This window comes from Halichoerus grypus, chromosome 2 (genome assembly GCF_964656455.1).
Source record: "Halichoerus grypus chromosome 2, mHalGry1.hap1.1, whole genome shotgun sequence".
Lineage (NCBI taxonomy): Eukaryota > Metazoa > Chordata > Mammalia > Carnivora > Phocidae > Halichoerus > Halichoerus grypus.
This window is the reverse complement of record NC_135713.1, coordinates 67433613-67450057: the sequence shown is the minus strand read 5'-3', so window position 1 is coordinate 67450057 and position 16445 is coordinate 67433613. Positions and strand designations below refer to the sequence as shown.

The window sequence follows — 16445 nt, the reverse complement described above, 5'->3', positions numbered from 1 at the left end:
CAAGTTGCGTAGATGGGAGAGGAGGCGCAGGGATAGGTCTCGGGCTGCGGGGGCTCGTGTGGCTGCTGGATGTCCCAGGGAGGAAAACAGCTAGGCCGTCCGCAGCGTGTCCTAAGTGAAGCCCAGGAATCATTTGCAGCTCTAGGGTTACATAAAATAAAACATTAGATACAACATCTGCTCTATTAGGATGGTGAAGGAGTGAGCACAGACCAGGGGAAAGGATATGCTGACAAGTACAAACTATGGTGGCTATGAAGAATCAATAGAAAATTGATTTGCAAATATATCTGTACTGGGAATCATATAAACTTCAAGAAAATCTGTTTTGCCACCTTCTTGCGACAGCATAAATAGATAGCAAATGAATAAAAGGTAACGAATCATTTGGGGAATGTAGTGGTTACCTTCTCTACCCTATGAATATTGAAAATGTCATTTGTTACAGCCAATCTTGGACGAGTGGAAGCACGTGGCACTCACTGAAGCATCTGCTTTCCTTCCTTGCTCTTTGGGCATGAGAAGGCTGGTCTCTTTTTCTTTGCTGGAGGATGTTGGTTTTGAGGCTTGCCAACACACCCTACACTCCCGTGTCTGTTCGATGGCAGTGTCATATTTTACAGGTTCTTATAACTTATTATATCCAAGTTTCCTGCCATTAATCACCAAAGTCTACCATTTTCACATTTCTGAAATATAATTTAATCCCTTGAAACAAACCCCTCTCCCTGGCTTCTTAGTGCTGAAAAAGGAATTTGTATTTCTGGCAAGTTGTCTGATTGAATGCGGTCCACCATGGAAGAATAGCCCACTCAATTCTAGCATCAACTCTTTTTTTTTTTTTTGCCTAGAGTAAATGCACTCTGTGATTGTTGCAGCATTAATTAGAAAGACCTTTGACTTTATTAGATAGCAACCATTGACCTTGGTTGGTTTCCCAAACTGAACTGAGTCCAAATGCCTGGTTGAAAGGCTGGCTGTTGTGACAAATTTCTTGACCATGCCGGTTTACCACAACTAATGTTAGCATTTGGACAAAACAATGTCCTTACCCCGTTACATGCAAAGATAACAAATGCATGTTAAAAAATAGTAAAATGGAGATGAATTTCACATTTAAGGCTCTTTCTATGGAATAAATTCCGATCATAAATATTAGAATGTACAGATTTGAATTCAGATAATAAAATACAGGCTACATGGTTCTTCCCCTCATTGGTACTGCATATCCATGTACGTGCTCATGAGGTGTCTACGACAGTGTACTAAGATAGTATTAGCAAGGAGTAGTCAAGTTCTGATAGGACTGTGGTGGTAGAGATACAGAAGAGAGATCTGAAGGACATTTTCCATAAAGAATCCCCAGGAAAGTAATCCTATGTAGAGGAAGAAGGATTTGGATAACTGAGCTTTTCCTCTTGGGGACAGCATTAACTGAGTGCTGGGATGTTGGATTCAAGATGCCAATTGACATGAAGGAAATGAAAAATTAACTCTTTACCATAGTAGCCCTTATGGAATTAAGATGCCTGTCTGAAGATGTCCCCTCTGCCCCCTAGAAAAGCAGGAGTGAGTCTTCGGGCTGGAGTTGGGTGTGGGATCCAGTGCCTGGACTTGATGTGTGCGTGTCTCAGGTAGATTTAAGAGGTAACATCTGGGGGAAAGCATACTGAAGAGCCAGGGGGATATCTAAAGCTATGTTTGAACTCATTCCAATAAACCCCATTGTTGAAGAAATATCATTCTGTTTTCTGAACACCAACTTGATTTGGAACCCTGCGTGCCCATTCCTGGTTCAATTGGTGGCACATTCCTTCTCTGTCATTGGGGTTCCTTCTCCCCCTTGGGATTGCACCAAAGCCTGGGGAGCGGTACTGTACATGTTTAATGCCTGCAAAAGAAAAGATCTCTGACTTTAATTCCACTGTATTCACTGCTGGCATCCTCGCTCCCAAACCCTCACTGTCTCCTGACATCTGGTAGCTCCTCTGTTTCCACATCACATGGGATGTGGGCAGCTTTGCCAAAGCCAGGACCCTCTGTGCTTAGGGTTCTGCCCCCTTGGGTGCCCATAGAACCATCTCTTTCTGAGGTCTTTGTGCTGCAAGGTGCCACCCCAGAACAAGACCAGGTAGTTCTGCTGTTGCTCTGGGTGCCCCCCACCCTCTTGCCCCAGCCCAGGGGAATCCCATCCTTCACTTGCTACTTTTCCCAAGCCCCTCTACTTCTTCCGGCAGACCTCCTCCTCCTCCTCCTCAGTGGGTTTAGGGTTAAGGAAACACAAACCAGAAAATCCAACAGGCTTCTTGTTTTGCACTTTGCCATGTACCTGCCCTAAGGCAATGAATCAAAGAGCCGGCTACCTGCTTTGATGAAGAAAGAAAGAAGGGGAAAGCACAGGGAGGGCAGCTACTTAAATTAATACTTCAAAATATGATGGCGGCTGCTTCAGTCATGAACCTGACGGGACTAGGCAGAGAGGGAAATTCCAGGCTTGAACGCCAATGCAATGAAAAGCCTGGTGAGCCCACAGATTGCGGGCTTGGAGAAGCAAGTGCGAGGTAGAGCCTGAAATAGTTCCTTCAGCTGGGGTGGGGGTGTCCCGCTCTAGCATCTCTTCGCAGGATGTGTAGGGTTCCTTGGAAATGGGGGGAGAGGAAACAGCATGAATTTTTCTTTCTGTATTTCCTTTTGAAAGAGCTAAGGGAGTAGAGGTTTCCCCTCAAAAGGAAGTTGGGTTTACCCTACTTTCTGCACATTGATTGATCTGTGCTTGCATTTCTGCTTCCTGGTATGCCTTGCCCCTCCCAGGCCCTGGCACTCAGTAACCCAGGGCAAAGCAGAGTTGGAAGGCTGGGGTGAACAGAAGGGGAATATTCGTTGATCCACTGCTGGGCTGGACTCAGTTATTGATTAACTTATGGAGCAGAGAAGACACAGCTGATGGTGCTCTTTCAAAATAAATCAGTATTCTGGGCACTGAAAGGGAAACCAGGTTTGAGGGAATTGCAAAGACAGGCTGAAAAAAGATCAAACCACAGAAGGTCAGGTACCACCAAGAGGTTGTTGGCAGAATGAGGTAGCCTTTTTATTGAAGATTGTAGGCAGCTAGGGAAAGGCGCCCAGGGAGATGATCTATTCACAGCTCCCTCATTCCAATGTGGCCTGCATCTTTGAGTCCACCCAGAAAAGATCAAGAGGAGAAAGAGCTGGGAGGGGGACAAAGTGGCTGCTCAGCTGGCACTGATGGAAACGCTGATGGCTGATGGAGGGACGGACGCAGCAGAGCTGAGACGACGTGGACATCACCCTGGGGTGGGCTGCAAGGTGGCAGAAGTGTGAGGGACTGCCCCCCTTTCCCTGCCAGGAGTTGTCAAGTGCTAGAAACATCATGGTGGGCTGGGGACAAGTGTCTTCATTCGTTTGTGTGGGCATGGCTGAGGGTGGGCGGGTAATGTGGAGTCAAGCACGGAGGGGGCCCGGTGGTGATTAAGACCGCAGGAGTGGGGCACCTGGGTGGCTCAGTCGGTTAAGCGTCTGCCTTCAGCTCAGGTCATGATCTCAGGGTCCTGGGATCGAGCCCCGCATCAGGCTCCCTGCTCAGCCGAGAGTCTGCTTCTCCCTCTGCCTGCAGCTCCCCCTGCTTGTGCTCTCTCTTTCTCTCACTATCTCTCTCTCTGTGTCAAATAAATAAATAAATTCTTAAAAAAACCCCAAAAAACCGCAGAAGTGGATGCAGCCCCTCACGGACAGCTTGTGTCTCCTTGCTCCGCCTTTGTTTTCTCACCTGTGTTACGAGGATGCCGGATGGAGTTGCAGTATTAAATGAGATCATGTAGTGATTTATTCATTATCTCATTCATCTATTTTTTTTTTTTTGGGTAGTGAGGATATCAATGTAAAAATAAAGTCTCTGCCAACACGGAGGACACAGACAATAAACAACTCGACATAGGAATATAAAAAGAGGGTCAGGTCCTGATCAGTGATCAAAGCCAAATGAAGCAGGCTGAGAGGGCAGAGTGAGGGGGTGTTAGGGAGTGCCTCTTGACCAAGGAGGCAATGGAGGAGATGTGAATGAGCAATGGGAAGCCATGCCTCTCTCTAGGGGAAGAACATTCTAGGCTGTGGGAACAACACAGAAAACCCTGGGACTGGAACAGACTTGGTGCACTTGAGAAATGACTAAAAGCTGCTAACAAAGGGAAGAGTCATAGGAAATGAGGTTAGAGAAGTGGCCAGATCATGTAGGGCCTTGTAAGCCATGGGAAAGACTTAGGATATTATTTTAAGTGTGATGGGAAACGCTGACATACGCAAAGCTTTTGATAAAAGTGTATATGAAGCACTTAGTGTGCGTCAGGTTCTGTTCTCGAACTTCACTAATTCAACCCTCACACGACCTCTATGATGGGCTCAGGAGGTTAAGTGACTTGCCGAAGGTCACATGGCTGGCAAGTGGCAGAGCCAGGATTTGAACCTCGGCAGTGTGCCTTCAGGTTAATGCTCGTCACATCCTCCCTCTGCCCAACGTCTGCCACATAGCAAGTGCTCAATATCTGATTATGCTGCTGCTGTTAAAACCTCTCAATGGCAAAACAAACAAACAAAACCAAACCCTTAATGGTTTCTCATTTTCCTAGAAAAATATCCATACCCCTCAGTAGGGTCTGCCTGTTCTGGCTCTGCCCACCACTGCGGTTTCTTGTCATGCTGCCCCCATCCTCAGTCGCATCTTCTAGTTACCTGTGATCTGGTGGTTTCTTGAGCATTCCTAGCCTTTGCCCTCCCTGGGGCTTTTGCAGAGGCTGCTGCCTCTGCCTGGAATGTTCTTATGCCTCGGAGCCTTGCTCAGTGTTGCTCACTCTCTTCTCAAATGGGACAACTGCCTGCACTTCTAATAGTTGGCCTACCCACCCTGTGATTTTCTTCGTTGGTTTCTTGTTTCTTCATGGCTTGCTACACTCTGCGATGATTCCATTTGTTTATTTACTCATTATTTTTGTTTTTGTATGTCCCGTCCACTTGACTCTAAGCTCCACGTGAATAGGGGCATCTGGCTTATTCACTCAGTTTCCCTGGGGCTAGCACTCAAAACATATTTTTTGAATAAATGAATAAATGGGCAAATTAATATTTTATGAGTAGATTTTATGGGAAATTTCAAATGTTTTTTTTCCTTTTAAAACAATATATCCATTTGGAGATGGCATGATTGAAGTGTCATAGTCAGTTCCATCAAAGTGTTCATGGTTTACCTTTTCTATAGATGAGACGGTTTTGAGTTTTGCACAGTTGCAGGACAAATAGAACTTTGACTTGCCTTTCATAATTTACATCGCTAATTTCATGTATTATTGACAGTTCTTTATGTTACTACTGGTTATAATTGGTTTCTTTCTAGTGGGAAGTATTCTAAAAGTCAAGAGGCATCAAAATAATGATTCTTTTTTAGCCTAAGTGGATAATATTTACATATAAATATTTTAAAGTATGGAAAGTTACATGAATATACATAATTCTTTAATTAATCATTAATTAAGGCATTAATCCAAACAATAATTGAGCACATCTATGAAACAGACAATGTGCTACATTCTGGAACACAAAGATAAGTAAGTCAAAGTCTTTCTTCCCAATGAGTTTATAATTTAATCAGAAAGACAGCTAAACATAGTTACAACCCAATTCGACAAGTTCTATGCTAGAAAGAAGCCTAATATATAAGAGTATGTGAGAAGGAGTACCTAATCCTGGGCAGGGGGCATTTGTCAAGGAAGGCTTTATGGGCATGCTGCCTGAGATGAAAGCTAACGGGGTCAGAAATGGCATTCCTGGCTGAGAGAATAGTGTGTTCAAAGGTACAGGGGTGTGAGGGGGCCTGGAACATTCTAAGAGCTGCAGACAGAGCAATTAGAGTCCATCCTAAATGGATATCCTTAAAGGGCTCCATATTGGTAACAAGCACAGGCTCTGTCATCTGGTTCCCAGATTTCTCTGCATGTTTACCTCACCTTTCCCCTAATAGCTGTTTTTTCCCTGCATTCAGGGTTATTCCACAGACTCCCTACCTATTCCAACCCATAAGCCCTTTTTTATGATGTTCCTAATTGATCATATCTTTCCTAGTCTCTTATGCTTTTTGCCACCCTTCATTGCCCGTCTCAACTACTGCCTCTTCCAGAAAGACTTCTTTAACTGTAACCTGTCCATGGTGATCTCTCCCAGCTTTGGAATGATTTCATCCTTAAAACAATACCATTAAAAATCGATTCCATCATCTTTTAATTATCTCAAGCGTTAAATTTGCATTCCCAGCTCATTCATGAGTTTGGCAATGGTAGGTACCCCTTTGTGACTTTGTTTATCTAGCTCAGTGTAGGGCATGATGAACACTCTTGGACATACTACAGTTTGATAGATGTTAACTGACGCTTTTTTCCCCAAAGGCATTGTATGCTGATTGTGGTTTGGAGTCCCTAGCCTCTTGTACCTGGATGGTAAAATGGGCAGGTTTTATTCCTCCTATACTGATGTGTCCTGTGACCCTGGGCAATTAAAAAGAATCAACTAGATCTGTATATATCAATATGTATACAACATCAAAACACAATGTTGATTGGAAATAGCAACTTGCAGAATGATACAGGATGATACCATCTAGGTAAATTAAAAAAAATAATACATACTATACCATATTTTTTTTTTTTTTTTTTTTTTTAAGATTTTTTTATTTATTTGCGAGAGAGAGAATGAGAGACAGAGAGCATGAGAGGGAGGAGGGTCAGAGGGAGAAGCAGACTCCCTGCCGAGCAGGGAGCCCGATGTGGGACTCGATCCCGGGACTCCGGGATCATGACCTGAGCCGAAGGCAGTCGCTTAACCAACTGAGCCACCCAGGCACCCCAATATACCATATTTTTTAATGGTCATATTTATATATATGTTAGAGTATAAAAAATGGGCTAAAAGTCTATACATGCTAATTCATGCTAATGGATTCAGAGTGAAGGGTCAAAGAAGACTGCAATGTGATCTATTTTTATTTTACAAAATAAAAAATCCAAAGCATATGAGACAAAACATTTTCAATAGTCAATGCTATTTTTCCAATAGTTAATATGTTGTGGGACTGTTTGTTGTATTATTTCTTATGTTTTTTTCTAAAGATTTTTCTCAAACACATAAATATATATGCACACATAGAAATTGCATATGTGTTCAAGAGCTGCAACATTTAGGAGGAACAGAGACGAGGAAGGTAGGGCTATAGCTTGAACAGCTCAATCACTGTGAGGAGAACATTTTTCTCGTAAAATAGTCAAGCCCCTGCTATTTCCCCATTATTGTGCCTTGTAGCTCAGGAGACAATTCTGGTAAAAATATATTCTGTGGCCTTTGCATGGTCTTTGGTTTTACTGTAGGCTTCATGAGATAATGTGGGATCTGCCCCGGAGGACTTCAGTTAACTCTCTCTGAGTGAACTGAAGCTTTCTCTCTGCCTTTCAGGTGAGGTTAATGGACATTAGTTTTACCAGTAGGTGGACTATATGGGGCCTGAATTTTAATGCCTGAGCCTCTGACATTCTAAGGTGAATACTGACTCAGGAGAGTTACACATAGGTAGAAAGCATCAAGAGGCTGATCATTAACATTCCTGTAAAAGCTGAGAGGGTGGGGTAGGTCGAGGGGTTCGGCAGTGATCTAGAGCTCAGAGGACCTGAGGACATCACCAACTTACAAGGTCTGAACTGCTCTCACTTAAACTCACATCAGTGGAAATGATGGGAAGACTTTAAATGAACAAATTGAGCTGATTCAACAAGATTGTGTGACCTTACAACCAAGTTCAGCCTGAGGAGACAATAAAGAGACAAGTGAATCCAAAAAGGAGCACCCAGTTGTTTTAATACTAACTCAGAGAGAGGGAAGTTGATTTGAAATCCACGTCTGCCTAGCTTCCAAAGAATAGGTCTCGAAGTAGGCATTTAAAAATCTTTTTAAAAATTATGCACGTGTACATGTGTGTATGCGTGTGTGTATGCACACGCGTCCATGTTACATGCACACATAGCCATAAGCATATACAAATGAGATATATACATACGTCATGATAATCTATAAATATACATTTCATATATATAAAATAATAGATTATAGGTATATAGATCCCAATACATCAGTTCCTCTGATCAAGAAATGGAGTAAAGCAGCAAGCAGCCCATGGTAGACGCTAAACTGCAGGTTGCTATTGTTATTATTAACCATAATGATAAAATTTGTTGGCCATTAAGCTTAGGGAAAAAAGTGCACAGAGGTCTAGGTAGAGGCAAAATAGTCCGACCTAGTGCGAATACATGGTTCACATGTCAGCAGCGCAGAGGTTCCCTGTGGAGACGGCCTTCCCTTTGCCGTTGAACAAAGGTGGTGGGGCTCCGCAGTGTTTGCGGCAGTGTCTCCAGCTCTGACACTAACCCTGCAAGGTAGGGTGACCATCACCATTCTAGAGCTTCAGAAACAGAGGCTCAGTGAAGTTAAGTCCCTTTCCCAAGGCTGCAAAACAATTAAATGGCGGGTCTGGGATTTCAGTCCCCGCATCCGTATTTTGTAATGTGGTTGATCTGAAAGCCCCTGAATGGTACTCGAGCAGACCTTGCAGGGCAGCTGGAGTGACCCTGCTCCGGCTCTGGAGTGTGGACTGTCTTTGGCCATTTCTCCATCTTGGCCCCTTCTCTTGTGTGTCCCGAAGGTACCCACGCCCTGGGCTGCTAGCAAAGGGTTTTCTCTTTGAATGAGTGGTTTCTGTTTGAGCAAAGATTTTCATTCCCGAGGGGAGCCCATGCACGCATTGATTACCATGGATAGACTTGCAGAAGAAAGAGAGCAGGAACGATCAGCTTTCATAGCTAACATTTATTTAGCACCTACTGTGTGCCAGGCGCTGTTTTCAGTGCTTTCCATGTTTTAGTCTCTCAATTACTGAATCCTTATGATAACGCAATTAAGTAGATACTATTGTTATCTGATTTTACAGTTGAAGAAACAGACACCAAAGTCACAGTCTTTCAGGGGCAGAGCTAGGATTTCAGCCCAGGCAGCCCAGCACCGAACTTCCTGCACAGTGGAGGCAATAATTGCTATTTATAGCCCTGCAGGCTTTATATCGTGGTAATAGAGTTGTGTACAAAGCAAAATGGCAGTTAGCAGAAACAGTTCCCTCTACCTCAGCAACCCAAAGGCTCTGCCGCCCAGAGTTAAAGATATGCTTCTTCTACGATTGTGTCGCTGGCATCTAATTTTAGAGCAGTTAGGTAGCAGCAGGGATTCTAACCCATATTTACTGAAATCAAATTAAATGTCTGCTCATTTTGGTATCTTGGAAGTATACCTTGCTTTAACGATATGCTAAGTGGATACAATGTCACAGCAAGATCACAGAGTATACCATCTTTGTTAGCTATACATAGGCAGGCTTTTGTGATGTTATTTTTATGGGAACTCATGTTTTTGGTTGTCTGATTTATGCGTACTCCAACTTCTTTTATGCTCTACATTTGGCTTGTTTTCCTTTTGCAAATTTGCCTTGCTTGTAACAGGGAGTGTATTTTGGGTTCAAATGGATAAGGTAGCCCAAGACATTCCAGGCCCCAGGAGTTCTCAAATATTCTAATGTTTTCTAGTTAGAGAGAAAGAAACAAGTAACAAGGTAGTAAGAAGCACTCAGGAGAACACACAGCTGCTAAATTTCATTCTGCTTGTTCTCATTTATAGCATATTCCTAGAGATCTGCAGTGTTTAACTCCCTTCTGTGCTACAGAGATTGGTTGGGGACCTGGATTTCCATCCTTGACTGCAGAAGCCATTGGCCTAACCCTTTCTACCAAATGGACAGGTAATTAATTTGTGGTCCAGATGACAGAATTCTATACTCTGTTATATAATTGTCCAGAAACATGTTCAGGAAACCGCATGAGTTTTGAGAATACCATCTTTTATTAGGCAAATCTGAGTCATGGAGCTTTATTCATTTTGATTCCATAGTCTTTAACGTAAGAGCACTGCGTCTGGTGTAGCCCACCGACAGAGGGCCTTGCCAAGCGGATAGATGAGTCCGGGCCCAGGCGAGATGATGATGTTGGTGAACTTTTCCAACACGCATATCCTTTTGCTGTCATGATGAGGCCACATCTGGTGAATCACGCCTATGGCTTCACCTTCCTACTCCTATCACATTTGGGGCTTGTGAAATGATTTGAGAAAATCACTTGCAGTAATAGGTGATTGACTGATGAGATTTGTTTGTTTGTGTACTTATATTATATTCTGGGACATTTGCATTTTAATAGAACTTCAGTCTTCATCCAGAGGAATTAATGCATTCTAGAAGTAAGGAACTGGTCAAGCAAGCATATTTCTGAAACTGAACATTTCTTTCTGGTACCCGTGAACACATAAATGGCCACTTTTACTGCATACTTGGGAGACTGACCGTGCATATTAAATGTTCACTTGAAGAGAAAAATAAAATGTGTGCCAAGGTTCTTTGTCAACTACCAAAGGCAAATGATGAGAGTAATTGTAACTTGTTCTTAACTATAGTGCATCAACACAGTCCGATAATACACATGCTTATAAGAACTAGAAATGTTATTTTACAGATAAAGTTAACATTAAAATACAAATGTCTATAACTTGAACTTTGCACTACTCTAGAGTACAGTAATAAAGCTGAAAGGAGACTGAAAGGTCAATGTTTTCAAAGTGTGGTCTGTGTACCAGCAGCATCATTATCACCTGGAACCTTGTTAGAAATACGCATTCTTGGGCTCCACCTGAGAACTAGCACATCCAAAACTCTGGGGGTGAGCCCAGCAGTCTGTATTTTCATAAGCTCTCTGGGTGTTTTCGGGGGGCAAATTATGCCCAGAGACTGAGATCTGTCTGTGCCAGTAATTTAGCTAACACAGGTTTACTGAGGGAATTATAATTTTTAATAGTAACATTTCACAAGCCAAAAGCGTATAAGGTAATGTCTCTTCATGAGCCAATAAAGGAATAACACTCCAAACCAATGATAGAGTAACTGCACTATTGTTCTAGGCAAAGAGGAGATGAAAGAAAGTCCAAACTTAGTTGAGGTGTATCTTTCTCTATGGTCGTTCTCGCTAGAATCAGTCCTTCCAACTAAAAGCTGTGTCTCGGCTTCTGCCTGTCCCTTGCTGTTGGAGCACTCCTCTAGTGGGTGATGGCGCACGTTGGAAGGCAGGGTGGGCTGCTCTAGAGGTTGCTATTACTCCAGTGACCCCCACATGTCTTGCACCACTGCCTATAAAGAGTAGCCTTGCTGAGCAGAAGCAGATGTCCCTCCCCTCCTGAGCCTCCTGCACGCTTTAACAGCGCTGCAGACCGAGGGAGGCCTGGCCACAGCTGGAGCAAAGTACCTCAAGATCTTTTGGAGAGCTGTTTACATCAGCAGAGAGTGGCCTTGCCCAGACAACACTCTCGGTAAGTCCTCATCAATTCTCGGTATTTAAAATTTAAATGTGCATTAAGTCATAGTAGCTCCTCTGCACAGTCATATCGATAAGCATTCAGTAGGACAACATTTCTGCCCGTGTCATCTTGACACGGCCTCCTCAATTTTCCCTTAGATCAAAACAACTTCACTTAAGCCATAAACGAGGAGATCAAAACAATGTCACTTAAGTCATAAACAAATGGATTTGAAATCACAACAAACCAATACACAACACTGGGTAATTTTGATGCACCCGAAAGTGTGAGAAGCAGGGTTGTAGATGCTTATGTTTGAACGCATCCTAACTCAGATGAGTCAACTGAGGCTCAGAAAGATTAAGAGGCTGAGCAGGGCTGCTGATTTTTACCATCCCGAGAGAAGTCCGTTTGGCTCATCAGTCTGGTTGAGTGAGGTTTGGGCAGCGTCTTTGATTGACGGGATGGTCCAAGCGTTTCCTGATTGTGCAGCTTTACCCTTTAAGGCCGGGGGGTGAGACTTGAACAACTTCAATCTCTCAGAGCCTCTCAGGGATCAGGCTGATCCATATTCACTCTCTTTAAAAAGATCAGCATTCATTTTCCTTTAAAGTTGGGGTTAGTCTGCCTGAGTTGCATACAAATAAGATGGATGAATTCATTACCAAAAGCTAGATTAAGTTTTGCAGCTGTTCCGCCTGGGGATCTAGTAGAGAGAGGGGCCAGCACAACCGAAAATCCTTTACTGATCAAGGCAGTCTGAAAATGCAATCTTACGTGGTAAGTAGCTTTCAGAAATACTGAAATGAAGTGAAAAATTAAAATGACTTTTGCCTAAACATGTGGGGAATGGGGAAATCCTGGGGTGCCACCAAACATACATCAGAGCTGTGGAATGCGGATGGTACCTTCTCAGCTGGCTCACCTCAAGGGGAATGGAACTCGGGGATATGGGAAAGAGGATTTACATTGAAGATTTCCAAGGGGCTGTGTACATTTCAGGACAAATACTGGTGTGTGCCACTTCAGTAAACTCATTTATCTCTAAATCACAACCTCTAAACTAGGTGGTATCTTGGAACTGCTTTCTTTCTTACCTGGTATCCTCAGAATAGGAATGTCGACATGTGCATTCACCCAGCCCTTCCTTCATGAATGCAGCCGTTCATCCTGCCAATATTTTAAAACTATCTACTATGTGCCAGGACTATTCTGGGGTTGTTTTTTTCTTTCCTTTCTTGCCTTTTATTCTCTATTGAATGAGTAATTTTTATCTTCTATTTTTCCCTCTACTAATTCGGAAGTTCCATGTGCTGTTGCTTTCTTTTAGTGCTTTCCCTAGACTTGTACCAAATATACTTAAATCATTGAAGTTTAAAAGTAGTCAGAATATTGACTCCCCTTCCAGTAATACCAGTTCTCTTTGAAGTTGAATTCCATCTGTCCCCCTCTTGACTTTGGTTATTGTGTTGTGTTTTTAAATCTATTTTTAAAAAGTTAACATTATTATTACTGCTTTATACAATCAATGTTGATTAATACTGGCGTGCTTTAGTCCATCCTGCATCTCAAAGCTTACATCTAGAATCACTTTCCTTCTGCCTGAAGTACCCACTTTAGGTGATCCTTTAATGGGTGTGTGCTAACGATGAACTCTCTAGGTCTGTAAATGTCTTTATTTTTACTCTTTTCTTTTTTTTTTAAGGTTTTATTTATTTATTTGACACATAGAAAGAGAGAGAGCACAAGCAGGGGGAGCTGCAGTGGGAGAGGGAGAAGCAGGATCCCCACCGAGCAAGAAGCCCAATGTGGGACTCGATCCCAGGACCCTGGGATCATGACCTGAGCTGAAGGCAGACACTTAACTGACTGAGCCACCTATGTGTCCCAATTTTTACTCTTTTCTTGAAAGATGTTTCACAGGATATAGACTTTTAGATCCGCAGACATTTTCTTTGGGGACTTCGAAGGTGTTATTTAGGACTCTACTGATGTATTGAGAAGTCAGCTGTCTATTTCTTTGCTTATGATCTGAGTTTTTTTTTCTGACATCTATAAATATATTTTCCCCTTGTTGATTTTCAACAATTATACTATAGTGTATTTAAGTTTGAAATTTCTTTTAATGTATTCTATTTGGGATGCACTAGGTTTCTTGAATCTCTGGATCGCTGGCTCGGATTAGTCCTTGAAAGTTTTCAAATAGCATCTTTTCAAATATTCTCCTGACCTCTTCTGCCTCTTCTCACCTTTTAGTTCTCCAGTATTTTTATCTTGTCATTACATTTTCTACCATTCCTTGCCCTGTCTTCTGTATTTTTTGCTGTTTTTTTTTTCCTCTTCACACAGCACTCAGGATCATTGTCTTATTTTATTTTCCTAGAATATAGAAGGCATTCAGCAAATTTTAGTTGAATGAAATGAAATATTAAACTTGAAAGAATGTTCTTACTACGTGACACTAGTTTTCTGTAAGACATACCACTTGAAAAACCTGATCTGATATAATCCTTTCAATTTTTGGTGGCAAAACCTGAAGCCTATAGGGTCAATGACTTGGCTAAGGGTAAAGAGCCAGGCAGGGGCATACCTGGTCCTAGAACTCAGATCTGACTCTAAGTCCACTGCTCCTTCCAGTCCACCACACCATTTGCCATTCAAATCCAAAATATTACATTTTCCCTCATGAGAAGTTACATTAGTATTTTTAAAGTAACCCATTTCCTCTAGTAATGACTAATGAGAAATAAGGCAATCAGAAGTGAGGTAGGAAAGGACAGCGGGTGGTTTGAGAGCTAACCAAGGAAGGCCTGGACAGCTTTCAGTAAGATGACTCACTAGCGGTGAGCCTTCAGGTAAACAAGCATCTTCCTGTTCAGTGGCTGGCAAGAGCCACCTGTAAGTGTAACAGGTAAAAGGAGTAGATTTACAATGAAATCTTGTCTAGAGTAAAGTGATGGAGAATGTTTCAAGAAGGATAAGCACTTACACTAATGTCTGAATAATTAGCCCTAGGATAGGGGCCCCTTCCCACAGTTCTAAGAGCAGTTGTCTGCGGAAATTAGACTCTTCCACCTGAGTGAGAACACAACTGAAATTTGCTAAAGATCTGTGAATGCGGTTTGAGGGGAATCTTAAGTGATGGGGAAAGTGGGAATGCAGAGAAAATACAAGATAAACCCAAACACCTGCAACAAAAAGTATATTTGTGTGTGGGAGTGGGGAGATGGAGGGAAAATGAAGTCTTTGTTATTAACAAAGACTACAAAATAGTAGCATTTATAAATGGATAAATCAATGTAATAGCCTAAAAGCTTTTTATGAGAATTTGGACTAAAGCAAGCATCCCAGAGAATAGCTTTGAGAGATGGGCATATTTTGTATCCTTTCATTTTTGGCTATTTCAGCACATTTTTGAGAATAATATTTAGTCATATACTTGATCAATTCTCCCCACTTCTGGTAGTTCCCAATACAAAAGTACAGAATGTTAAAAAAAAAAACAAAAAAACACAAGGTAATAACTCCATGTGCTCACTTTCTTGCCATCTTCCCATCCTTGGCTCTGAAGCAGTAATCACTTCCATGTACCTGTCTGTCCAGTTCCTCCCAGTTGCCCTGTATGGTACATTGCTTCACAGACACAATCCAGAGCTGCATGATGATGGGGGGGCGGGGATCCTTTCATGTTCATCTTCTCTCCTAGGTTTGAAACAGTAATCATTTCCATAATTTTTATCCTTCCTTCCTGTCAAGACAAACTCACTAGTTCCAAGGCTCAGCCTAACACGGCCCTAAGAGCAGCTCTCCGGAGAAGAGGGACACCCCAACTTGTACAGCAAAGAGGAATGACTAATGGCTGGAGTGGGGGGACAGGGACAGCATCCAAGCTTACACCACAAACTATAGATATCCTGGCTATGTGCTTCCTGCCTTTATCCTCAAAGGGACAAAGCAAAAGATTCAGACCAATATATTCTCTCCTTTTCACCCCAATAAAGAACATCATCCTATCATGAAATGATAAGATCTGACGTGTTCTCTGAAGACCATCTCTTTCCAGGCAGCCATCTGCATTAAAGCCATCTGTCAGCTCCTCTTGCTTATTAGTCATGTCCCTGAGAAACCAACTATAGTATCTACTAATCCTGAAAGGTCATGAAATATTATTGATCAGAAATTGGAAAGGATGACACTGAGTTGCACATAGTCTCCATCCTTACAGTGTGGAGTAAAACAAAGCATGGAAAATTTGATTAATTTTTATCAATATAGAAAGCCAAACAAGAACAATCATCCCTCAGTATGTATTTTTTTCTATCTCTCTCCCTTTTCTTCTGGTTAGTTGGTTGGAATTTTAATCTGTTTTGTGTCCTGAAACTGATCAGGATACATTTTTTTGTCCTAAATATTTTTACTTGCTTGCTTGTCATAATTGCTGTGCACAAAGAGGTGATTATTCACCCAAATCATTTAATCCTAATCCTTTTCCAAATCTGAAGTTTAGGAGGGTGTTTTGAAATTCGCAGGATAGAAAGAACACTGGCTTTTTAGTCTGACAGCCTAGCATCGAGATCAGTTCTTATACTAACTCACCCTGAAATTTGGGTAGGATATTTTGACATGATTTACTTTTTTATGTATAATTTAAAATGAAATGACCTAATATATTCATTAGTTCAGTCATTCAATTATCCACCCCCCCATCTCTCCATCTATCTATCCAACCAACAATTTGTCCTTTCAAAAGACATTATTAGTAACATGGGCTAGGAAGTAGGGATAAAGCAGCAAACTAACCAGAAACTGTCTGCCCTTGTAAAGCTTAAAATCTAGTAAAGGAAAATAAATAGGTTATAAATAATTAAGCTATACAGTATGTCAAATGATCATGGGGGTTATGGAGAAAAATTAAGTAAGAAGGGTGCCAGAGAGTTGTGATTTTAAGTTGA

The 16445-nt window shown here is 42.0% G+C and overlaps 1 long non-coding RNA gene across 1 annotated transcript in view; it reads left to right on the top strand.

The window, feature by feature from the left end:
* LOC118555130 (uncharacterized) overlaps positions 1 to 11006 on the top strand; it is a 43885-nt gene extending 32879 nt beyond the window's left edge. Inside the window, exons 3-4 of the long non-coding RNA XR_004926818.2 lie at positions 9772 to 9892; positions 10042 to 11006. This is a non-coding gene — a long non-coding RNA (uncharacterized LOC118555130). The remainder of the gene's footprint in view (positions 1 to 9771; positions 9893 to 10041) is intronic.
* The last annotated feature ends 5439 nt before the right edge of the window (positions 11007 to 16445 follow it).